The sequence below is a fragment of the Lissotriton helveticus genome, chromosome 12 (assembly GCF_964261635.1).
Source record: "Lissotriton helveticus chromosome 12, aLisHel1.1, whole genome shotgun sequence".
Lineage (NCBI taxonomy): Eukaryota > Metazoa > Chordata > Amphibia > Caudata > Salamandridae > Lissotriton > Lissotriton helveticus.
In genome coordinates this window covers 150,202,961-150,228,776 of record NC_136073.1, presented here as the reverse complement: position 1 = coordinate 150,228,776, position 25,816 = coordinate 150,202,961, and positions in this window count along the sequence as shown.

The window sequence follows — 25,816 nt, the reverse complement described above, 5'->3', positions numbered from 1 at the left end:
TATCCATTCTTCTGGCCATATGCTTGGCAGCTCGTCTTCAGCTACTTCTGGCTCAGTTTCCTGGACCTCTTCAGCAGGCTGGTTTCTTGGCAGTTCGCAGTCAACTACTCCTGGGCCAACGTCTGCTGTTCCTGCAACTTGACTGGTGCTGGGCTGCTCGTTGTCAGTTGCTACTGGTCTGGCTTCTTCAGGGTCCTCTGCTGGTTGCCCTGGTTCTTCAAATCCTTTGTCTGGCAATACCTTCTGGGTGTGTCCGGCGTGGATCCACTGGGGAACACCTGCGACTTTCACTGCAGTGGTTGTCACCAGGATTACTTGGCGCTTCTTTCCCCACCTGGGTGCCAGACAGCTTGATCGAGTGTGCTTCTTTATTTTAACCCAGTCTCCTGGAACCAAGTTGTGGAGAGGAGTCGTTGGATTAAGGATGCCGTCGTCTCCAATCTGGCGAGAGATAGAACGCACTTGGTCACCCAATCTTCTGCAGTATTCAAGCACCAAATCATCAGTAATACTCAACAGTTTGCTTCCTGGCACCCATGCTTGTCTCATCACTCTTCCCATAATGATTTCATGGGGACTTAGGCCTGTCTTGCGGTCTGGAACACTTCTCAGTCCCATCAGGACCAGGGGCAGGGCCTTCACCCAGTTCATGCCAGTAGCATCTGTCAGCTTTGCTAGTCTGTTTTTGATAGTTCCATTTACTTGTTCCACTATTCCAGAAGCCTCTGGGTGGTATGCACAATGGAGTTTCTGCCTTATTCCAAAGGCCTTACACAGTTCAGCCATTATTTCATTGTGGAAATGTCCACCCTGGTCTGATTCAATAATGTATGGTATGCCGAACCTAGGTATCAGTTCTTTTAGTAAACACTTCGCTACTGTCAGTGCGTCACTCTTGGGAGTAGGGTAAGCTTCTACCCATTTTGAAAATACGCACACAATGACAAGGACATATCGTTTCCCTTCACAACGGGGCATGGTGATGAAATCAACCTGTATTCTTATAAAGGGACCCCCTGACCTCCCAATCTTGCTCAGTTCAACCATTGTCCTCTTGCCTGGGTTCATCTGTTGACATGACAGGCACCTCTGGCAGAGGGACTCTGCTACCTTCCTGAATTTCTTGCTGTACCAAGTCTGTTGAAATACCAGAATCATGGCATCCCTACCAATGTGTGATCCTTCATGTATTAATCTTGCCATTGTGCCAAGCAAGTGTCGGGGTAACACAGGCATACCAGTTGGGCCCAAAATCACACCATCCACACGCCTCGGTCTACACCCATCCTCCTTCCATTTCTCTCTTTCTTGCCAAGGAGCCGACTCCTGCCATTCTCTCACCTCATCCCATGTAGGCACTTCCTCAAACACCTGAAGCTGGCAGCTGGTTCCTGGCCCCCCTCGTTTTGGATTTATAATATATCGATCTTTGGCACACCATTGAGCCACTCGATCAGCATAATCGTTTCCCAGTGATACTCTGTCCATGCTCCTTTGATGAGCAGCACATTTTACCACTGCCAGTTCTTTGGGCAACTGGATGGCCTCTAAAAGGTCATGAACAACCTTTGCATTCCGAATGGGAGTACCTGAGGAAGTCATGAATTCCCTCTGCATCCATAATTGGCCAAAGTCATGCACAACGCCATAACAGTACTGACTGTCAGTATACACTGTTATGCGTAAGTCCTTCCCAATTTTGCAAGCCATTATCAGGGCTATCAATTCGGCTACTTGTGCAGACTTGATGTGATATAGGTAACCTGCTTGTTCAATTTTTTCAAAAGATACTACTGCATAAGCAGCACTCAAGCCTCCTAATTCATGTCTTAGGCAGGAACCATCCACAAACAGTTCTTTATCATGCTCAGGCAATGGTACTTCTTTTATGTCAGGGCGTGGCTTGGTACTGAACTCTGTCAGATCAATACAATCATGTTCATCATCATCCCCACCTTCCATTTCCGAGGGGTCGGGGAGTAAGGTGGCAGGGTTCAGAATACCGCACCTAACAATGCTCACATTTGCTGCACCCACAAGAATCCTCTCGTATTTAGTCAGCCGACTAGGGGTGAGATACTGTGTTTTAGTTCTGGTCAATAGAATTACCACTCCATGTGAAACATAGACAGTCACAGGATGTCCCATGACAATGGACTCACTCTGTTCCAAACTTGCACAGGTAGCAGCTACTGCTTTCAGACAACCTGGTAACCCAGCAGCTACTGGGTCCAGTGTGGCAGAGAAATAGGCCACAGGCCTCCTGGTTGTGCCATGTTCTTGAGTCAGGACTGACAATGCGCAATTATCGCGAGTGTCACAGAAAAGGGAAAACTCTTTTGAATAATCTGGCATTCCCAACGCAGGGGCTGTACACAGACAGTTTTTCAATCTGGTGAAAGCCATTAGACTTTCATCGTCCCACTGCACAACATCTGGCATTCCTCTCGTGGTCATTTTTATCAAGGGCCTGGCTAAGGCTGCAAATCCCAGAATCCACTGCCTGCAGTACCCTAATACACCCAGGAACATTCTGACTTCCTTTTGCGTACGGGGCAACTGCATCTTTTGAATTATTCTCACTCTTTCTGAAGTGACTTTTCTGACACCCTTTTCTATCTGGTGTCCCAGATATTTCACTGACTTCGCACAGAACTGTAGTTTGTCAGGGGACACTTTATGCCCTTTCTCACACAGGTGATTTAGGAGGGCAATGGTGTCCACTACACAGTCCCTGTGACTTTTAGACGCCAATAGAAGGTCGTCTATGTACTGCACTAATACAGAGTTCCCAGGTAATGTCAAAGTCTCTAGACATTTCTTCAAGATCTGATTAAAGATAGAGGGGCTCTCTGTATACCCTTGAGGGACCCGGTTCCAACAATACACGTGACCCTCGAAGGCAAATGAGAAAAGAAATTTGCTGTCGGGGTGCAGGGGTATCGAAAAGAATGCATGACACAAATCAATCACAGTGAACCACTCAGCATCCCAAGGAATCTGGTACAGAATTACTGCAGGGTTCGGGACAATAGGGCAGCAAGGAACTACAATCTTGTTAACCTTTCTCAGGTCCTGCACTACCCTATACTTGCCACTAGGCTTTTTGATGCCCATAATCGGTGAGTTGCATGGGCTGCTCATCACTTCTTGTATGATGTTTCCTTCCAATAATTTTTGTATCTCCAAAGTGACACCTGCTTTCACTTCAGCATTCATTCGGTAGGGCCTAGTGTTAGGATATACTGCATTGTCCTTGATGGCTATTTGTATGGGGTCCACATCTTTCATCAAACCCACATCTTTTCCAGTGAAATCCCACACTTCTGGCTTTACGGCTTCCTGTAGTTCTTGGGGCAAGTCCTGCAGGGTCAATTTTTTAAGTTCTGAGTCAGGTCTAAGCAACAATAATTTATAAATGCCGTCTTCATCTGGGGTCTGTATTTCGACACCCTTTGGTGTGCAAAAGATGGTACAGTTCATTTTACACAGCAAATCACGTCCCAGTAAATTTACTGGACTGGTGTCACAGACTACAAATCTATGCATCTGTTTAAAATTTCCAATTGAAATCTCCATTGGTTCGGTAACAGGAGTACTAATCAATTGATTAGATACACCTACTACTTGGATGTTTTCTCCCGAAAGGGGTAGGTTTGGAACGTCCACTGTTCTTACAGTAGAACGGGTAGCACCAGTGTCCAACAGAAAGGTGACATCATTTCCGTCAACCTTTCCTTCAATATATGGTCCAGACTGGTCTACCGGCAAGGAAGCGCCAAGTACGCACTCCTCGTCCTCCCCTCTCAGGCCCCGTCAGTCCTGATCATTACAAAGGAAGGTATCATTCAGCAGATACTGCGAAGTTGCTGTATTTCTGTTCTCCCCGCTTTCCCAAACCTCTATCTCTTCATTTTCTGCCTGTCTTCCCCTGTATACCTGTTTGGGTGCTCGAGGCACCTGAACTGTTTTTACCTGGGGTTGAGTCTTTCTTGGTCTTTCTTTCTGCGTCTGTGGAATTAAATCAGGAGTTGTCTCATTAACATCGACTAATTGGGGACACTCGTTTCGCCAGTGTCCAATTTCGCCGCACTGATGGCAGGGAAATTTTTTCATAGCCTCTTCCCTGCTAAATTTGGGCCGGGGCTTTCCTCCACCCCCTCCCCCAGGACTTTTGTTCTCAGCATTTTTAACCATGTTACTCAATTGTTTTTCCTGCTGTTCTGCGAGCTTCACCTGAGCCCACATAACCTTCTCCTTAAGGGCCTTTTTCTTTTCTGCCATCTCGTCCTCGCAGTACTTAGCGTACCGCAGGACCTCATCCATTTTCTTAGTATGCCAACAGATTTTATTGTCTTTTATCCACTGACAAATTTCAGGTCTTAAACCATTTACAAACCTGTAAATAAAGTGTGTCATATCCTTCAGGTCGATGTTGTCAATACCACTGTATGTTTTAAATACCTGCAATAACCTCTCATAGAAGGAATGCACTGTCTCGTCCCTTTCCTGTGTTGTTCTATCTATTTTTGTCCAATCAGTTTCCTTGGCGGGCACCTTTTCTTTCAAGTGCTGAATTACCTGCTCATATTTTCGCATGACTTCCTTTGATGGCTCCCCTGTGTCCTTGTCTCTGGGATACTCTTCACTGGGCCAATTTATGTTTATTTTACACTGGGTCCATAAATCTACTGGAACCACAATGTCGAAAAACCCATCCAGGTCTTTCCACAGACATTTCTGTACCTTCACGAACCTTTCCACCTGCCGGTACCAGTCAACTGGTTTCTCTCTTAATTTTGGAAAATCGTTCGTGAAGGACACAATATCCTGCCTAGACCAGGGGACATGCACATATTTCCCTCCTGGAACTTCGCGCATGGGGCATAACTGCTCAGGTTTTTCTACCTCCCTTAAAGCAAACTCGGGAGTCACTTGTCGGGAGCGAACCTCTTCCCTCTTTTTCGCCCACCTGCTTCTCCATTTTTCCACATCTCCCCATTTCTGCAGTACCCCCATTAATTCTTTAATCTGTAGCTTCTTTCCTGCCACATTCAGGTGTTCTATATCCTTGTCTGAGAAGTCTGCTCTGTACGGTTTCTGTAAGGGCTTGGATTTTGAGATATCTACCCCCATACTAATTGCTGTTTCGGTCAGTTTTTCATGGAGCACTCTGGTGTTCCTTGTAAAGCTTTTACATATGAACGACAATTCTTCCTCAGAGTAGGTATTCAATCGATTCAACCCCACATTTCCTGCCATTAATTCTTCTATTTCAACCCTCAGCTTGTAGAGGTCTAAAGGCTTTGTTTGCGGAGTCTGCTTTTCTAATTCACGACTCCAACTCTCAATTTCATCCGGAGTTACCAGAGAGACATTCCTAGTACCTGTTGCTGTCTCTAATTTAATTTCTTTTGCATTAAAAGGATTATACCTCTGCTGTATTCCCTTTCCGGTCTGTTTGTTTGGCAATTCCAAGAATGCAACTTCAGACTCGCACTCACTGGACTGATCATCTATGATGATTGGTTCCTGTCTCGGGGTTGCTATGACTGGGGTCATGACTGGAGTAATCGGATTTCCCTGACCATTTCCGTATAACGGGACCACCGGTCCAATAGTTACTGGAATAGTCAATGCCTCAGGACTGGTATTTATCTGAGAGATTTTCTGAATTATTTCTGTTCTTTGTCTAGCTAGAGCCTCTTGCTCCTTTTCCACTAGTACCCTTCTTAGAGTTGTGTCATGTAATATCTGTGGGGTCAATGGAGGAGTAAAACTCGGGGCAGTAGGCGGAGGAGTAAAACTCGGGGCAGTAGGATGCGTTTCACTTGGTCCTCCACCATAATTTGGTTTCGGGAATAAAGTTCCAGTATTAAAGGACCTGCGCTCTTCCCCATATGGAGGTTGAACAAAAGGCAGTCCTGAATTCGATGGTTTCTCTTCGCTTTCATACAAGGGTCTGGGGAAAAAGGTTTTTGTACGTGAATATTTTTCCTCCTGACTTGCGGGCACTTTGGGATATATATCCCTTGTTTCCGCCAGTTCGGGTTTCTCAGGATAGGGTAATACTTGACCACCCCCTCCCAGTCCCAGGGACCTGTCTTCTTCTTTTAGGAAGGGGCGTCGGGGAACATCTCCTACACTGGCAGGTCGGGTTCCCTCACTGTAAGGTGGCGGACTTCTGGTACAGATGTCATCTATTAGTTCATCATCTGAATCCCCTAGGGCCCCCCAATGCTTACATTTTTCAGTACTTTTCCCCCCCGCTGCAGGGTTATGACATGCCGGCATCATGGGAAACAGACCCTCAACAATCATGCTCTGCCTCCACTGCTTCATCCTTTTATCCCTGGACTCCTGTTTCAGCCTGGGGTACCACTTGGTCAAACCCTTGTCCATTCGGGGTCTTTCTCTTTCAAAAGCCTCAATCTCCCATTCCTCTAATGCCTCATACTGCGTTAGTCTCGGTCTGGGATGCAGTTCATTCATTCGGGTTCTTAAATTAAATAAGATCCTACCATTGAAAGTACCATCTAACGGAAAAGCCAATACTCCGTCATCTTTTGTATACTTCACCCAATTCTCCAGCCACACACAGGTATTGTACCCTCGGTCAAACATCATGAATGAGGCGGGAGTATTGGGTGCTGGGACAAGAACACCTTCCCTTGATTTAATCGGTTTGTCCGTTTTAAAATAATTTTTCACCTTATTTACAAGGGACATTTTTCTCTTGGTTCCGTACATAATATCGTATCTGTTAGCCTTCCACTGATCCCTTTCAAACCCTAGATGCCTTGGATCAGGTCGCGTCTCTGTAGTCCGCGAGTGCCACATACGACTTCTGCGCTAACTGTGTTTACAAACCACCTCCAATCAGAATGCGCTTCAGAAAATCGTGCAACCAATGGGTGCGCGACGCAAAATAAGCTCTGCCAATGGGTGCGCGGCCCCTTCGTGAGACAGTTCCCACGCTCCGGCGCTCACCCCTCCTTTACAATTTCAGCTCCGCTACCCGCCCGCTGTTTCTACCAATCCCAGCGCGGCACAGAGTGACGTCAGAGGCGCTTCGCGACTGACTCCCTCCCTTCACAAGGTAACGGAAACTTTCTTACTTTTAAAGTGCTCAGTGCTTGGTTATTTTACAACAAATACACATTCGCCACAGTGCTCAAGTGTCTAGACAGAGTAAGAATTCTATTACTGCAAGTAAACTACTTCCATTTACTTTTCACTCGCTGCGGGCAGATCTCTTCCGCCTACCCTTCACTCTAGCATCGGTGAACCTGTTATTCCCCTAAAACTCATCCACTTCTTTCCGGGATATGTTCAGAGTTTTAAGGTTTCTCAGCGGACCCCTCTGCTTTCACGCTAGCTCCGAGGAACCTGCTACTCTTCCGATGTGACCCTTACTAGGTTACGCCACTATGGGAATTTTGCCAATGAACCCCGTTACTGTCATTTATTCACACATGTATTCAGAAAACCCTAGTTAGTGCTTCCCGGTTATCCTAACCTGCACCTAACTTTCCTCGAACCTGTGACCTCAGGACAATGGATTCTATTCACCACTTGCCCTTTCAATTCCCCGGGGAGTTCGGACAACACTTAACGAGTCGATTTACAAATGCATGGATTAGTACATATAACAATATAAGAACAAGAATAATGACAATACAAAAATTCATGAATTATTTTTACAAGATATTATTCGTGCGTATTCACAAGAGATTGATCAGGTCTCTTAGAACAGCCACTCTTATAGCAGCATTAATATAATAGCAGCTTCCGACTTAACTAGTCCAACTAATCCTGCCTAACCTCAACTAGTCCCTAACCATCCTCTAGCTACCAGAAAAACTGATCGAGCGCGCGAGGCCACCCGACCAATAGTTTTCGCCGTTTCCGGCTTCAGGGCCCATATACTTTTCAAATCACCATATACATCGATCAGGTGACTTCACGAGCTCTACCAATTTGGTGTGTGTGTGTTCCCTGCTACCAATTCTCAGTGCACCCGACTTACCATCCACCGATGCGGGTGCCTAATGACCACAATGAATCAGGGAGCTAGCTGTAAAGAAAGGCAGCAAAATACAAACCCAACCAATAACATTCAAATACTGTGTAAATGACCACGGACAACTGGAAGTTTTAAAATGTTTATCTAAAGTTCAATATTTTCTTGCATGAGATACAGTAAAATAAGGCAATCAATAACCAAGAAAATGTAAATCACATATGCATAAAGAAATAATGGCAGAGTAATCATCAACGTACTAATAAAATGTAACGAGAAAAGATACTTATACAAGTCAGTATTATCTAAAACAGTGATAGACTAAGTGTGTGTGATTATAGAAGAACTTATAATGAATAACACGCTTCACTCAAGGTGAAAGGGCCTTTGAACAACCTAGGCAATGAAGTTCTAGACCATATCAGGAAATGACACACTGCTATGCAAAATATAATTTCTAACAAATGAGAAGACATAGGAATCACTTTGCAAAGATTTAAATGACTTTCAATATTTGCGGAAAGGCATGGAAAATATCACATATGCAATGTTGAACTTTATTGAAGCAAAAGTTAGAAATTCAGAAGGTGCAAGAATTTCAAGAGATTTCAGAGCAGTATTTACCTAGAAAGGTGTGGAAACCAAACCCTGGCCACGGGTCAGTTAAAGACAGGAAACCCTCAAGGAAGGATACCCTCAAAGGACAGCAGGTGCAGAATGGACACCCAGGACAGGACAGGATACCCTCGGAATAAGAATCAGGACAGGACCTCAGGACAGGACAGCAAACCCTCAGGACAGGACCCTCTTCAGGACAGGACCGGAACCCACAGTTAGGAAGCAACGCCTGCGCTCCACCCGCTCTGCAGATATCGATCAAGACCCCGATTGGGTCAGCGAACTCCCAGCTAAGTGCCTTGTCTGCACTTTAAGGTTCAGTAAAACCTTAGTCTATGGTCAAATTCGGACAGAGTGCACTGCAGCGCTCTGTATCTTCAGTCACCTATTGAGTGCGTTGGGTCAGTGACAGGTCAGCTAAACCAGACAAGTCGGACGGTTCACTAGGTGAACCCAGGGTAGATATACAGTTTTGGGACAGTGTACCACCCCCCAATGTTGCAAAGTGTCAGAATCCCTCAATTTCGATTGGTCCTAAGGTAGGATTTGGGTAACACACCAATCACAATATGCGATTTGAAGCCTTCATTTACATATTTTGGTACCGCCTAGCATGTTTGGGGTTCCCATGAGCTAACAGTAGCGCATCAATACAATGTAACATATAAGAAGCCACATTCGCTGTTCTCGCAGGGCAGAGGTGACTTTCTCAGGAGCATCTCGCCCATCACTGCCAGCTGGCTATGTTCCATTAGCCAAGGTCCCTCGTGCTGCCGAATGTCGCACAGGCGCAGAAGGGACCTCCAATATGGCTCTCCTCTCACTCAGACCCCCATTGCCCGCGGTACATGAAAAGTAAGCGAAAACAAATTAATACATAATAATGTCATTATGAAAACACATCACAAGGTTTGTACTTTTAACTCATCATCAAGAAATAAACTTATGCAATTTAAATGTTAGCTATATTGACACGATCACAAGAGCAGTGGCACGAGCAGTACCACATGATAAGCACAGCTATGAATTACGCATGCGCATAACTTTCCCTCCACTTCTGCAGACGCGTCAGGACACGTGAGTGTGGCTGACGCATGCGCAGTAACTAAATACAAGCGACGGCCATTTTAAAAGGACATGGATTAATTTCATTAGAAATACACATAGGCAAGCGTCTTAAACTTTACTCAAACTTAATATAAACGTTAGTAAAACATACACGGGTTACCTTATTACACATAAATGAGGTTCTTGATTTCGGCAAGCCGCAAAATATGCGAAGCTTTGCTTCATCACAGCTAGTATGTATATAAATATTAAATACATGGAAATATCAATAAATACAATTCAATTACTAAAATTCACCATAAAACAATCTCCCTAAAATATCCTATTTCCCATGAGCCAATATACAGTACATATTAGGTTTGACGAAAAACTTAAATAGTTTCAAAAAGAGGAAGAAGCAATATAGCATAAAATTACTCCTAAATTGGAAGAACAAATTACAAATAAAGTACGCTACACAGTGATATATGTGAACACACATGATATTCCAGACTAACAGGTCTGATACAGAACTAATCCAGATAAGTATATAAATCTTCACTAGTGTTGAGTCTCCAAGGGTGTTTGGTGTCAAGCTCAAGTATATATCTTGTTTCAAGGCGCCTCAAATTTAGTTTGCGATCTCCTCCTCTTCTTTGAAGCGGAGCAGCATCATTGACAAAGTATTTTAAATGTTGCAAGCTACTGTCATGGTGTGTCTTGAAATGCCTTGCTACGGGGTAACTAGGGTCATTGTTATTAATAGCCCTTATGTGTTGTAGTATGCGTTTATGGACAGATAACTTAGCGCTACCTATGTATGACATATTGCAGCTGCACTGCAAAACATAAATAGCATAATCTGTCCGACATGTCAAGTGCTGTTTTATATCTAGAGCTTTATCACTGAAAGCAGTATGAAACGTGGTCCTGTTAGAGCCATAATGGCATGCTTTGCAGCTAGAGCATTTAAAGAAGCCCTTCCTTGCTACTAGCCTTCCCCCATGGTTTTGGTCTTCTGGGTTTTTCTTGACTAATGCATTGGTTATAGCCAGATGTTTAGGGAGCAAATCCCCAATTACTGGATCATCACAAACTAATGGCTAATTGCATCTTATAATGTCTCTCAACTGTTCTTCTTGTCTTGAGAATGTCAAAATGAGTCTAGTGGGCTCCTTAAATTCCTCTCCTCTAACAGTACATATATTACCTACTGGCGGTCGCCAGTAGGTAGTGATAGTTAGGACCTAGTTACCATAGGAAAATGGCAACATTCTATTCCCAATAACTTTGGCGCCGATCAACGAATCTTCGTGAAATATTAAAAACTAATTCTTTGTTGATATCAGCTCCTATGTTGAAAGTGTAGGGGGGATTCATCAAGGGTGGGCCGAGAAAAAAGGGGGTCCCAAAACAGGTTTTCTCCATGTTAATTTTCATGGGAAACTTTAGACAAGGCTACAGGTCGAACGGGTGAACGGAATTACTCCAAATTTGGCAGGGAGAAGGGTCTTGGTCTAGAAAGCACGCTTCTGTTTATTTGGTGTAAATGTGTTCAGTAGTTTTGGAGAAATATCGAAATTTACAGATATCGATAATTGGGAATTCTGCCATCTGATTGGCTGAGGCGTTATGAGCACGGCCTTGCTGCTTATTGGCTGCAAGCCCTGCGTGCGGTTGCAACTAGAAAGTGTTGGCCGTCATTTTGTGATTCCGTTGAAGTGAGTAAGGGGAAAAAGGGCAAAAAAAGTGCGAAATAGGAGGGTAGGAGCACTGCAACCTCTGTGGGGTGTTTAGGGTGTGCTATAGAGGGGGTGTGAAGTGAAGTATTCACCCCTACCGGTGTGAAAGTGGTGGGTTACAGAAATTAAGTGAGGTATTGCCTAGAGTCTGTTGCTGCTAAGGTGAGCTGGTGCGGGACTCAGAGATTAAAGCGTGAGCACAAAGTGTGGGTCTTATGCTGTGAAGTCATGTGCTGTGGGCGCTGCACTACACCTGTGGAAGTAGTGTCAGCATGTGTTTATACCTACTAGGATGAACTACTGACCCGTTCTGGTCGGAAAGTCCTAGGGTATGGAAAATTCTTGAGGTATTGTCTAGAGGCTCATGGTGCTAAGCTGAGCTGCTGCTGGACTCAGGGATGAAAGCGTGAGCTCAAACTGTGTGTGCTATGCTCTGAAGTCATGTGCTCTAGGCGCTGTGCCACACCTGTCCAAGTAGTGTGAGCATGTAGTTATAGCTACTTGGATAAACTTTTGTTTCGAACATTGTAGCTTGTGTACATTTACAGATATTGATATTCGGGAATTCTGCCATCTGATTGGCTGAGGCGTTACGAGCAGGAGCTTGCTGCTTATTGGCAGTGATGGGTTTGCCACTAGGAAGTGTTGGCCGCCATTTTGTGATTCCGTTGAAGCAAGTAAGGAGAAAAAAGGGCAAAAAAAATAGGAAAGGGGAGTAAGAGCACTGTAAGCTTTGTGGGGGAGTGCGTAGCGAAGTAGTCACTGTTACCGGTCTGAAGGTGCGGTGTTGCTCAGAGTGACATGGTGCTGATATGATATGGTGCTACACTCTGGTATGAAACCGAGAGTCTAAACCGTGAGGTCATTGCTGTAAAGTGATGTGGTCTGTTGTTTGTAGCATAAGTGTGCAAGTAATGTTAGTAGGCGTTTATACCATACAGGGAGTGGGAAGCGAACTACTGACCGCTACTGTGTGTTGATAGTATACCGGAAGCGGGAAGTTTAGTTACGCATACTGGTGTGAAGATTTGGGGATGACACCGAGGTGAATGCTGTAAAAGGATGGTCTCTGAGCGCTGTAGTATACGTGTGCAAGTAGTATTAGTAGGCGTTTATACCATACAGGGAGTGGGAAGCGAACTACTGACTGGTACCGTGTGTTTATATTATACCGGAAGTGGGAAGCGAAGTACTCACGCCTACTGGTGTGAAGACTCAGGGATCAAACTGAGCTGATTGCTGTAAAGTGATGGGCTCTGGCCGCTGTGATATACTAGCCGCTGCAGTATAAGTGTGTAAGTAGTGTTAGTATGCGTTTATAGTATATAGGGAGTGGGAAGCGAACTACTCACCCCTACTGGTGTGAAGACTCGGGGATTAAACCGTGAGCCTAAATTGTGAGCTCATTGCTGTAAAGTGATGTGCTCTGGGTGCTCTAGCATACCTGTGGAAGTACTGTTAGTTTGCGTTTATACAATATAGGGAGTGAGAGGCAAAATACTTACCCCTACCGGTCTCAAGACTCGTGGATGAAACCATGAGCTCATTGCTGTAAAGTCATGTGCTCTGTGCAGTATTCCAATGTAAGTCATAGTAGAATGTTACTATGTAATTTTACTAGAATCTAAATATGTAATGTTAGAATGTAGGTCTGTCATGAGGGGAACCTTGTGGAGTTTGTACACGGTGCTGGAGAAGACGGTTGCCTTGCTGTCTGCTCCTGTTGATGGCTGTTTCAGGTGTCTTGTTTTTCTATAATAAATCTACTTATCGGATCCACTGCTGTCTGCCTCTTTACTACATAAGTTTGGCGATGAGCAGGAGAAGGTAAAAAGAAAGCACCACTCACCAATATTTCAAAATTGCTTGCGTTGTGCAGAAGACCCTTTTGCTTCGTGTAGCTGTTTCTACTCATGCAAGGGTCGTCGGCTCATTGAACTATGTCATCCGACTTCTGGTAGGATTTATATTTTAGGATTTTGCGCTTCCTCTGCTTCTTCACCAAATTCTGGTCGCTGTACTACACATGTGTAAGTAGTGTTAGTATGCGTTTATACTAACAAATGCATCATGGTCCCATGGAGAGCAACATGTCAGGCGCAGCTCATGAAATGTCCCGGGGTGTGCATTCGCAGGACATTTGAGTTTGCTATTAGAGGGCTGGTGCATGGCTTTAACCCTGTAATCGCAAATCCTTGTTTGACTACTTGAAGCGAGAAGAGGAAAACCTCGTATCACTTTAATAGAGGGTATGCTGATGGTAAAAATGGTGAGATAAAATAACCCCCCACAAAAAAGCGGGGTCTCACCCGTTCTTTTAAATGAGGCCCCTGGTGGGTAATGTTCCGTGGCCAATTCATTATTATATTTCGGCGTCTCTGTAGGACTGGGGATCTTAATGTCACATGTAAATTAGGCACGGAAGGGCACAGAGACGTTTGCAGCCTAGGGGACCGCCAACCTTCCCGGGTATTGTTTACTAATTGTTCGGGGGGTTCGAGGCCAACTGAAGTCCGGGGATAGCCACACTCTGGGGCTTTATTTAAATATGCAGGGTGGGCCTCAGCAGTCCCTGAAGCCTCGGTGGTCCTAGGCAGTGTCTTATTTGTTATGTAATCACACAGGCCGTACATATGGTGTTATAAAGTTATACACTCATAGAACTCTTGCAGTTGTAGAATTACCCAGGCTTCATTTGTCTAATAGTCAGTTAGATTATGTTTGGCAGGTGCACTGTAATATTAGAAAAGTTTGCCCTTAAAATCTCCTATAAACAGATGATTTTCACAATAAATAATAGACAAGTCTTGTCAGAAAAAGAAGACCTATACACTCAGTTATTTATTTGAAAAAAGTAACCTTTATTAAAACACAAATAAATAGAAACATAAGTTTAATAGAGCAAACAGTATAATATAAAAAATGTGAGTTGGACTCCAATGTAAGCAGCGTAGGAAACTTGCAAGACAAAAATTAAACATAAGTATGTGTGCTATGTGGAAGAGGTAAACAAAGGTAGTCTGAATGAAAGGACAATAGTGAGAATGGAATGGAGAGGAAGTGGGTGGAAGGGAGAAGGGGATGGAGAGTCAAAAGAAGAGAGAGAGGAGGATACAGAGTGTCAGCCTACTGCACCCAGCCCTTAGTGTTTACCCTCCAGTCACCCGCTTGTCTAGGACGCTGGGGTCCGCGAGAAAGAGTGTGGTTCAGCAAGTCCTTAAAATGAAACACATGAGGCCAGAGATTAGGGCGAGAATCAACAGGAGAGAAAGGGCTAGAGTAGACACTCCTGTACCCCAATTAAATTTTTTATATAAACAACCAAGGAGTGACTAAATGTGAAAAAGAGAAATGAAATAACAGAAAACCACCTTAGATAAGTGGTTATTACTAAAGTCCCATTAACCCAGACAAGTGAAACCCAAAAAGAAGTTTTTGGAAATGACAGCTACTGGGAACAAAATAAGCCCAGTCAAGCCAATAAGGGAAAGGGGGGAATTCTTTCCTTATAAAGAAGGACCCTCACTCACCACTAGTTGGTGACATGCTTCATCATCGGGTCCTCGCTGGGGTGGCTGAGTGCCCCCCCAGCGTGCTACAACGCCTGAGTTACAGCGGAGCAGGTTGGTGTTGAATGTAACAGTGCTAAAACAAAAATGTGTATTGATATGTGAGTGCTGGTTAAAAAATACAAGGTTGGTACCCAATTTTTTTTTAATTAGGGTCAACCCGTATTGAATAAAAACAGTGTGTATGGACAAACTTGGTTCTATGTTAGGAAACCTGTGTCCTTTAATAAAGATAAACGGTCAACATGTTTCTGCTGTTATTAATGCTATTACGCTCAGCATTCGTCAGGACCAAGAAATAGATAAAAGGCAGGCCTCCGGTGGTATGCGCGCGCTAAGGCGCACCCTACCGTGGGGCACTAAATGTGAAAAATTAGATAAACTCACGGTTACTGCCCGTGATCACTCTCTGAATTTCACAGGAGCTGAGAAAACCTGTAGAAAATGGGAAAAAGGGACAAGACACAATAACATATAGTGACAAACATACACATATTATTGCTGCAAAAATATATTTTGTCTTTATCAGTAAATGTGTAATATTGGTCTACTGTCCAGACTTCAAAAAGCGCCATTGAAGGAGACTTTGGTATAATGACTTTGTTCAAATCTTAATCTCTGCATATAGAGAAATGATCCCTTCACATTCTAGTCCCAAAAGTAATCTTTTTGGAAGCATTTTTCCATGCAGTTAATCATGCGAATTGGCCATACTAATCACAGTCCGTGACTGTCTTCTATTAATAGAGAAAGAAATTATTAATTACGTAGCAGAGGCTTTTAGGTCTGATGGGTAATAGTGCATACCTCAAAGTGTTAAAAACATTGATAGCGCCTTAATTTTAAACTGCAATCACCAGGAGTAAATAGGTACACTCACATTGGAAGAGGGAGAGAGTTTCTCCTTCAGATCTGACGATGCGGGAAAACCTTCACGCGGTGTCAGGTCTAGTCAGAAGGGAAATGAAATGCTATTTAAGCTCTCACCTTCAAAATTGCCACGAAAAGTCCGTGCGAATATGGGCGCGATGGTGGTAAACTTACTCAGACACCCGCGACTCCCCAGCAGGAACCTACACCTTCGGATATCGTCAGTCCGGAAGTGCAGGTCAAGGGCAGGGTGCGTATTTCTGTTGGTTGTGCTACCAGTCACGTGTTTACCTTGGGACTCCGTCAACGCCGGTGTCTTAAAGAAACACCAACTAATTATTTACGTGACTGCCAGGGTTCGAATTCCGGAAGGGCAATTGCAGAAGTTGGGGGGCGCTTCAATATTTTACCAATTACGGCTTGGAAGGCAGGGCGAAGAAAGTTACCACATTAAAATAGAGACAATTATTGGAAAACCGGCACACTCGTAGGCAAGTGCAATTGTAGTGGGTATTCCTCTTCAAAGATAATACTCAGGGGGAAGACTCAATCAAGTAGGTTAACAAATGCCGGTCACATGATAGGCTAAAAAGACTCATCATTTGCAGTGCTCAAATAGGAATTAAACGCAAGCAGGGGACTTACGATGTTTTAACAGGAAGTGCAGGAAGGTTCAAATCCAGTTTATTTTCAAATAAATGACCTACACAATGACCGGAAATGGTCAGTGGTGATATGTCTGAAGGGGAGAAAATTAATCTAAAAAAAAGGAGAGGCCAGTGGCGGAACAGTGATATCAGATATTAGTATTCCTCTTTGTTTATTATCAGATGTACAAGAGGGAAAAAGGCAGTTCAATCTGAAAGTTTGTATACAGAGCATGGTGTAGAACAACAGATTCAAAGAGTGTTCTGGGTACTGATTTATTTATGTTGTAGGACCGAGCCCCACGGGATATCGTCATTCAGCCCTTTGATGTTAGTGGCTGAACGGTATACCCAACGTTGCTCTTTTTCAAAATGCAATGTTTCGGAAGTTGAATCCACATGTTCCAGAATAGTCCAATGTAGATCATTGGGGTTGTGATTCCTCTCTACAAAATGGGCTGACATTTTCGTTGCAGTTCTCCGTCAACGGATATTACTGCGGTGCTCACATATCCTTGTTTTGATACGCCTGGCAGTCATTCCCACATACTGTAGGCTGCAGGGACATGTGATTAAATACACAACGTTGCTGGTATTGCAATTTGTATGCTTGCGCTGTTCCCATGTTTCGCCATTTGTCAGTTTTAGAGTTTTAGTATGAGATGTAAGGTGGCATACATTACGATTCCCGCAGGGAAAATGCCCAGTGACAGCAGGCAAACCCCAAGCATTCAGTACATTCGTTTCACGTCTTCCTGTTGGTGTTGATTTTGGACGTGTGTGTACTAGTGCGTCTTTTAAGCTTGATGCTCTTTTATAAGAAAAGAGAGGTTTGTCCCATTTGAATTTGTGGCTTGTTAAGATTTTCCAATTTTTTGATATACATTTACTGACAGCATTCGAAAGGGGGTTGTAAGTTGTCACACATGTCAGCGGTAACTCATTATTGGTAGCCTTAGGATGATCATCCAGGAGGGTATCTCTCTGCTGGTTCCTGGCTCTTTTTTAGCTTTTCTCTATAATGCCTTTTGGGTATCCTCTTAGTTCTAATTTAGTTGTTAATTCGCAGGCCTGTTGCTTGTAGTCAGATAGGCTGCTACAATTTCGGCGTAAACGGAGGAATTGTCCATACGGGAGATTCTCCCGCAAGGCGCGAGGATGATAACTTTTGAAATGTAATAAGTTGTTCTTAGCTGTTGGCTTGTGATAGGTTTTAGTCTCCAGATGGTCTCCCTGTTTGGTAATGGTGGCATTTAAAAATGTAATGGACTTCAGTGAGTATTCATGTGTGAATTTAAGGTATTGATCACATGGGTTGATCCAGGTAAAGAAGTTAAGTAAAAGATTTTCTTCCCCCTGCCAAATCATAAGGACATCATCAATATAGCGTTGCCATAAGATGATATTAGATGAAAAGGGATTGGTAGGGCTTAGAATATGATGACTTTCGAAATCATACACATAGAGGCCTGCTACCGAGGGGGCAAAAGTGCTGCCCATTGAAGTGCCCGTGACTTGGAGAAAGATGTTGCCTTCGTATTCGAAACAGTTCCTTTTCAGTGCTTAACTGGGCTTATTTTGTTCCCAGTAGCTGTCATTTCCCCAAAAATATTTTTGGGTTTCACTTGTCTGGGTTAATGGGACTTTAGTAATAACCACTTATCTAAGGTGGTTTTCTGTTATTTCATTTCTCTTTTTCACATTTAGTCACGCCAGAGATTAGGGACCATGTTAACAAGGATCGGCGATAACATTATTGCTACTTTAGCAGCAGGAAACTGCCGCTAAAGTGGCGATAAGGGGTTGATAATATGCCCTTGTGAATTCCCATAGAAACCCAGGTTCTGGTGTCGGAGTTTAGCAATATGGTGGATAGGATTCACGTTGTGATGGATCTTAGTACGCTACCTGTATGGGAGTGCAGTTTTCTCCAGAAAAAAATATATATACTTTTTTGGGGGAAGAAATAAAACATTACGTAATTTTTAAAGTTAAAAAAAAGAAGTATTATAGAGTTGCAAAATATTTGAAAAAATATTTGAAAAAATATAGATTGTAGAAACATTAAAATATGAAATTAACATTTAAAAAACCTTAGAAATTCACTGAAAAAAACATAGGTTTTAGGCACGTTATGGTTAGAAATTAGCATTTAAAAAAACCTTAGAAATTCATTAAAAAAACATAGGTTTTAGGGACGTTATAGTTAGTTGAACATTTGACTCATATAAAACCAGAGAAATTCACCTGTTATAGTTAGTTGAGCTAACTATAACTTGCGCGCCCGCAATGCACTGTTGATGATGTCACATATTACATCACTCATGACATGGTCAGTGACATCACTGATTACATCACTGACATCTCAAATGACATCACTCATGACATCATGCACATGACAATCTGATGCACATACTGATTCTTTAATGTAAACTTTGATACACCCATTCTAAATCTAAAATGCTGACTACTATTTTTGAAACCATACACAGAAGAATGCCATATACTACATAGCACTCACTATTTCCTAGGTCTACACATATATCCAGTCACTTATACTTGTAGTTACTCATCAATACCGGACTATAATATGCACTCATATATCTATACATACAGTCACACTCCGCCACTCATCGATAGAGTTACTCACACACCTAGTCACTCATGCAAAGAACCAATCACATACCCATTAAGTCATGTATACAGTTATACACAACAACTTCGTTATTTTTAGACATACCACTTCACGTATTTATACAGATACTAACACATATTTACTGTCTTATACAATCACCGATAGAAGCAGACACTTATTTCTACACCCACTCTTAAAATAACTTACTCTCATATATAGTCATTAATATACTCCAACTCTCACATCTACTGCCTTAAAACATATGTAGTTACTCACAGATGTACTATTGAGACATTTATTCACTCACCAACACACCCATAGATACACTAACTCAACTCACCCATACAGCCCTTTGCAGATGCACTTTTTCAATCCATACAACCACTGAATCACCCACTCAGACATCTATGCACAGACTCATACACCCCCTTCACCCACCCACATAGACACTCAGGGACCCATAGAGATACTCGGACTACAAATCAATAACCTAGATAGACACTCATGTAGCTATTCAGCAATCCATGCAGTTGCTTACACACCAACGGAGAGACTAATAGAGACTTTTACACAGTTTAATCACTAACCCATGCATTTAGTAAGACACGTTCAATAACTCTCCTAAACATTCAGTCACGCACACTCGAAATAATTCCTTTAGGCACTTGTAAATGCATTAATTTTTCAATATACCTTAGCATATATATATATAATATATATAAAACATATTTAACCTTTACAGAAACACACAATTTCACTGGATGATGTCATGATTGATCTCATCAGTGATGTCATCAGTGATGTCACTGACCATGTCATGAGTGATGTAATATGTGACATCATCATCAGTGCATTGCGGGCACGCAAGTCATAGTTAGCTCAACTAACTATAACAAGCGAATTTCTCTGGTTTTATTTGAGTCAAATATCTAGCTATAACTTCCCTGAAACCAATGTTTTTTTCAGCGAATATATATATATATATATATATAGATATAGATATAGAGATATATATATCTAGATATAGATATAATACATATATATATATATATATGTATATGTATGCATTTATATTTAAATATCTTTTTTTTGGTTTTTAATGTGCATACAGCAATCAACACAAATTACACAAACACCCACCCTACAACAGAGAAGGGGTAGATACATGCAGGCAGCCCTCCACACTATAATTCAGTAGGATAAAAGACATTGGCTCACAGGATGACAATGCTTGTATGAAGGATTTCAGGAAAAAATTCAATCAGAGGAGTTGGCCTGACGGCTAGGGCGGTCAACCTCAAATCTGGGGAGCTGGGTTTGAGTCTCGGCAATGACACTGAACATCCTGTGATTCTGGGCAAATCACTTCATCTCCCCATGCCTAACACAAATGAATGTGTTCTAATGTAACGCAACTGGTGCTTTGTAAAGTGCTCTGATACCCAATTCGGGTCAAGTTCACATTATCTAAAGCTCTTTAAAAAAAAAAAATCAATCAGAGTTGGTAAAGCGCAACTACTCACCCGTGTGGGTCTCAACATCCTGGGTGTGGATGGGGGAGGCTCTGTTAAGTGCTGGGTCATCTGAAGAGCCACGTCTTGAGGTCCTTCCTAAACTGGGGCAGAGTGGGAGTTTGCAGAAGGTGAAAGGAGAGGTTGTTCCAGGCCTTGGCTGCGAGGTAGAAGAAGGACTTTCCTCCTATTCTGGACTTGCGAATGCATGGGACAGTGGCCAGAGCGAGGCTGGCTGATCGGGGATGTCTTTTGGGTATGTGGCAGGAGAGGCAGTTGTTCAGGTATATTGTCCAGTGTTGTGAAGGGCCTTGTATGCTTGGGTGAGAAGTTTGAAGGTTATTCTTCTTTCGACTGGAAGCCAGTGGAGGTCGCAGAGGTGTTGGTTGATGTGATAGAACCTACAGCATAGGAATGTATATACCTTAGATGTGTGTGTTTTTACTAATGACAATGGCTGGCGTTGAAGAGAGTTTAAGAGCGATCAGGAACAGCAGTGGTGAGAGTAGGCAACCCTGCTTCGTGCCACTGTTATGTTTCACAGGGTACCCCACTATAGGCTTGAGTAGTCACCTATCCCTTCACCTACATTTACTGTACAATCGCACTACATAACAGGTTTTGGTATTGTACCTAGTTTAGCAATGCAAAAATATCATGTGGTTTTCCCCCAAAACTAGCCTCATTAATTATGCATTAGGATTCTCAGAATCACAGCAGTGTTATCATCTTCTGCATAATAACTATGTATAATGGCCATCCCTTCTGTCATCCTCGGCTGACATGGCACAGCAAGGTAGAACCTCCTGAAAGTACCTTTTGGGTATGTATACACCATATCTTTGAATGAAGTTCCTGCATGCAGACACTCCAGCATGCACTGGTCTGACATCCATTGTGGGGTGTACATTTCAAGACCAAGCCGGGGTCCTTCATTCTCTCGCACCAGGTAATGTGGTTAGCCTCATCCTTGGGGATTCTTGGCTCTACAACTACGCACATGCTAGGTACAATTAGGTACATCTAGTTACGGTTGCATTGTAGGAGTATACATTATTACTGTCATGTATTTATATGCTTGCATATATTCATTGTTTTAGCACTATGTTAGAAATCTACCACCTATTTACTCTGTTATTGCTTATAATCGTTTTTAGCTGTTTCTGTCTTATAGTTGTTACAGCACACCTATTTTACACTATAAAGATGCTGGTTCAATAAATGCTTATTAAAAAATGTCCCCACGTTTATTCTGTGTATCTCTCTGAGATAAAGTACTTTACTGTTTCCATGATCCCTGATGGGACAGAGATGTCATGTTCGATAGTTGCCAGGAACTATTCTCTCCATGGTAAGAAGAGTTTACAGTGGCATTGTGAGCTAGCTGGTATATAGGTGACCACAGTGCTTAATTTGAGCCGGTGCTTTCCGGTGCTCAGAACCAGCACTTAATTGGCAGCACCAGCACATTTCGATAGTCTGCCACATGGTGGGCTGTTTGCCAGATTTAGTGTGAGCACAACAACAGTTTTTCATTAATTTATTACACGTTAAAAATGCATATTACCTGACGCCCTTGCTAATATTATAGCTTTGGGGGCCTGGAATAGTCTAAACTGTCACACTTGTAGGAGTGTGATGGTTAGTAGCTGGTTTATTACTGTCATTGGTAGCACTAGCAGAGCATATGGGTGGTGCAAGCTGCTGTTGCTTGCTGACAAGAGCCCTGGTACTTAACTTTTTTACAAATTAAGCACTGGAACATTTCCGATGGGGGTGTCTGGAATCAGTTTGGACACCAATCCCACAGTTTATGTTGTCTAATGGTGCAGATCCTCATAGATTTATAAAAAGTAAATGCCATGGCACCACCAACGTTGGTTTGGTTCTTATTTAACAATCAAAACTGAGTAGTTCAGTCGTGCTTTTTTCAGAGACCCCTCTTCACATTTACCCAAAGACGTCCTATTGTGCATAAAAACATACCTCAGTTTCCTTGAAATCTCTTTCAACAATGACTGAAGAAGACGCTGCTGCAGCGATATTACATATGAATGCAGCAAGGGTAGAAGAGAAGGAAGGAGCAATGCACATTTCATAAAATGTTACAACTACCCTTACTTTAAAACTAGCATACTGCAGAGTCACATTCAGAGGTGGGACAGTAAAGTTCGTGATTGAGGCACATGAGTCATACAGGACAAAGGTATTCTATTTGTGGGTCAAATTCTCAAGAGCAGATGCATGCACAAACACATTTCATTTCTACATTGAAGATGAACTACCAGAGGAATACTGTTCATATGAGGACATTGAAGTTCCGCTCATCTACCTGGAGCACATAAACTGGTTTGAAGGTGCTCTCCCACATATAATAGATAAAGTGAGACTAGGTCCGCTCGGCAGAGATGGAGTGACTTGGCTGGTCCCAGTGGCTGACACACGGCATCCAAACATTGACACAATGCCAATAACAGACTTACGTCCACTATACAAAGAAATAATAAAACTTTACAGAAATCTGACACAGTTTGTGATAAGAACACTCACACTTCAGCCAAGGGCTACAACAGCAGGACAAATTCAGGGGCCTGCAACAAAAATAACTACACAAACACCTTACGCAGTCATGGGCAAAATGCCTGCTAAGTGTGAGCAAATGCCATTTTGCATAACTCAGAAAATAACACAGTTAGAGGCAGTGTTTCCACACACAAGAGCTCAAGAAAAGCATAGAATGCTTATGATAAGCTTGCCAATGGGGATGGGGATAGATCCTCAGATGGCACCTCTAGGGGTACAGGTTTTTGCTGCAATTAATGACAGAACTCATGGTATCCCTTCAATAGCAGTAATACCGGACATATTAAGACAGATATATCATGCGAATGGAGAAGAACCTGCTCTGAACTTAGGAATGGAATTGTTAAGAAATGTTGCCCAGGTATCAACAATGGTGTTAGCAAACATAAAATGGGAAGCAGCAGCAGTAGCAATACACCAATGCCAGGGATTTAACTAATATAAAACAGGAGTGTGACTTACCTAAAATTATCGCAGATACATATGCCGAATTAGGTAGAGATAATTTGGGAGCTAGAGCAACAAAACCTTAAGTCATGGGTGGTCCTGAAAAAGATAACACCAAGCAAACACCTGATTCTTCTAAAAAGAAATGGGTCAATAAAAAACAAACAAATAGAGATAATATATCACAATCAAGGGGTGGGCCTTGAAAAATGAGGTACAACCATAGGAATCTTGATTACAATAAAAAAACAGAAAGGTATCAGGATAATGATACACGTTCCTCTCGTTCCTTTCAGGATTCATCAAAACATTCAGACAGGGAAGGACGGTCAGAACACAGACAAGGAGAATGAACAAAGTCCAGAGATACACAGCACACTATGGACTATAATACCAAGAAAGAAGATAAACCAAAATCAATAACTCAATTTTAAAAAGAAGAAAGTAGCAGGCCTTATCGTAAGAAATTCCCAGGCTACTGAAGACGCAACTTTTCAACGGGGAATGGGCTTTGAAGATGCTAGACTGTGCAGCAGAAGTAACATTAGTTTGCCAGAACCTGATGGAATTTATGGTGATAGTGGCGTTGAGTGAACATATCACGGCGGAGACACCTTATACTTGGGTTAAGTGTCCCACACCCATTATATGAAATAACACTCCAAATGGAGGGGGAAAAACCCAGAAAAATTAAAGGTCTATTTTGGGAGAACCTGACATATAGCTATGACATGCTTTTGTCCGAAAAGAACTGGGTACCTGAAATCAAAATGGAGTGCCCAAAGGGAGAAACAATAATCTTACCAGCTTTCTCTGACCTCGTTCCTGAAACACTACAACATTCATACGCACAGGAATGGGTGGTAGCATTAGCTCCTGCATTACACTGCAATTATGAAGGGTGGGATGCTGAGTCAACTCACCATGTAATCCCAATAAAAAAAATTCCATCTCTGCCAAGATAGTGGCCAATTAAATCTGACTCGAAAAAACAAGTCAGGGAGATCTTGGACCAACTTGAAGACCAAGCTGTAATAGAGAATTGCACCTCATCCATGAATATTTCTTTGTTTCCCGTAATGAAGCCAGATAATTCATATCTTCTAGTTTTAGCCTAAAGACATTTGAATACATTTACAAAGACATTGGTAGTACAGAATGCACATAGTGCCGCATTAATGAACAATATAGTGCGAAAAAAATACAAAACAGCACTAGGTATCTCAAATGGATTTTTTGGCCAAAAAATAGCACCTGAGAGCATATATTTGAATGTATTTTCAGCCATAGGCTCTAAGAATCAATTCTGTTGACTGCCCCAAGGATATAAGTATCGCCCCGGTTGTTCTCAGCTAGGCTAACAAGGGGCTAGATGTAGGTAATTTCTATTTACCGATTCCTAAATACCGAATTTTACCGATTCTGTATTTAAGAATCGGTTAATAGAATGTAGGTAAACAATTGGTAAATTTTACCGATTCGGTAACATTCCTTATTACCGATTCGGTATTTACCGAATCGGTAATAAGGAATACCTTCCCATTCATTCCTATGGGCCTGGAGACCCATAGGAATGAATGGGAAGCCATTCACTATTACCGATTCGGTAAATACCGAATCGGTAATAGGGGGAGCGTATTCAAGGGTGGCAGGGTGTCACATTGACACCCTGTTGCATCCCTTAATCGTGCATGTGTGCACATGTGGCACACATGCGTCCCCTAAGGGCATGTATGTCTGCCACATGGCACTTTTAAAAAAGCACAAAATTGCTTTTTAAAAGATATTTGGTATTTACCGACAACTTGTAGTTGGTGGTAAATAACGAATCCTTAAACCAAAAAATGCACTCACTTGAGTGCTCCCTACATAGGATTTAAGGATTCGGTAATTTACCGATTCCTTAAATTAAGGAATCAGTATTTTACCGATTCCTTAAAATAACGACTCAGTAAATTACCGAATCCTCTATTCCAGCTTCCTGCATCACAAAGGGCTAAATACCGGTCGATAATGGGAAATTTACTGATTTTCGGCCATTACCGACCGGTATTAACCCACCTACATCTAGCCCCAAGTTACTTCAAAATTTTGTTGAGGAGGAATTGTCCTATGTAAATGAGA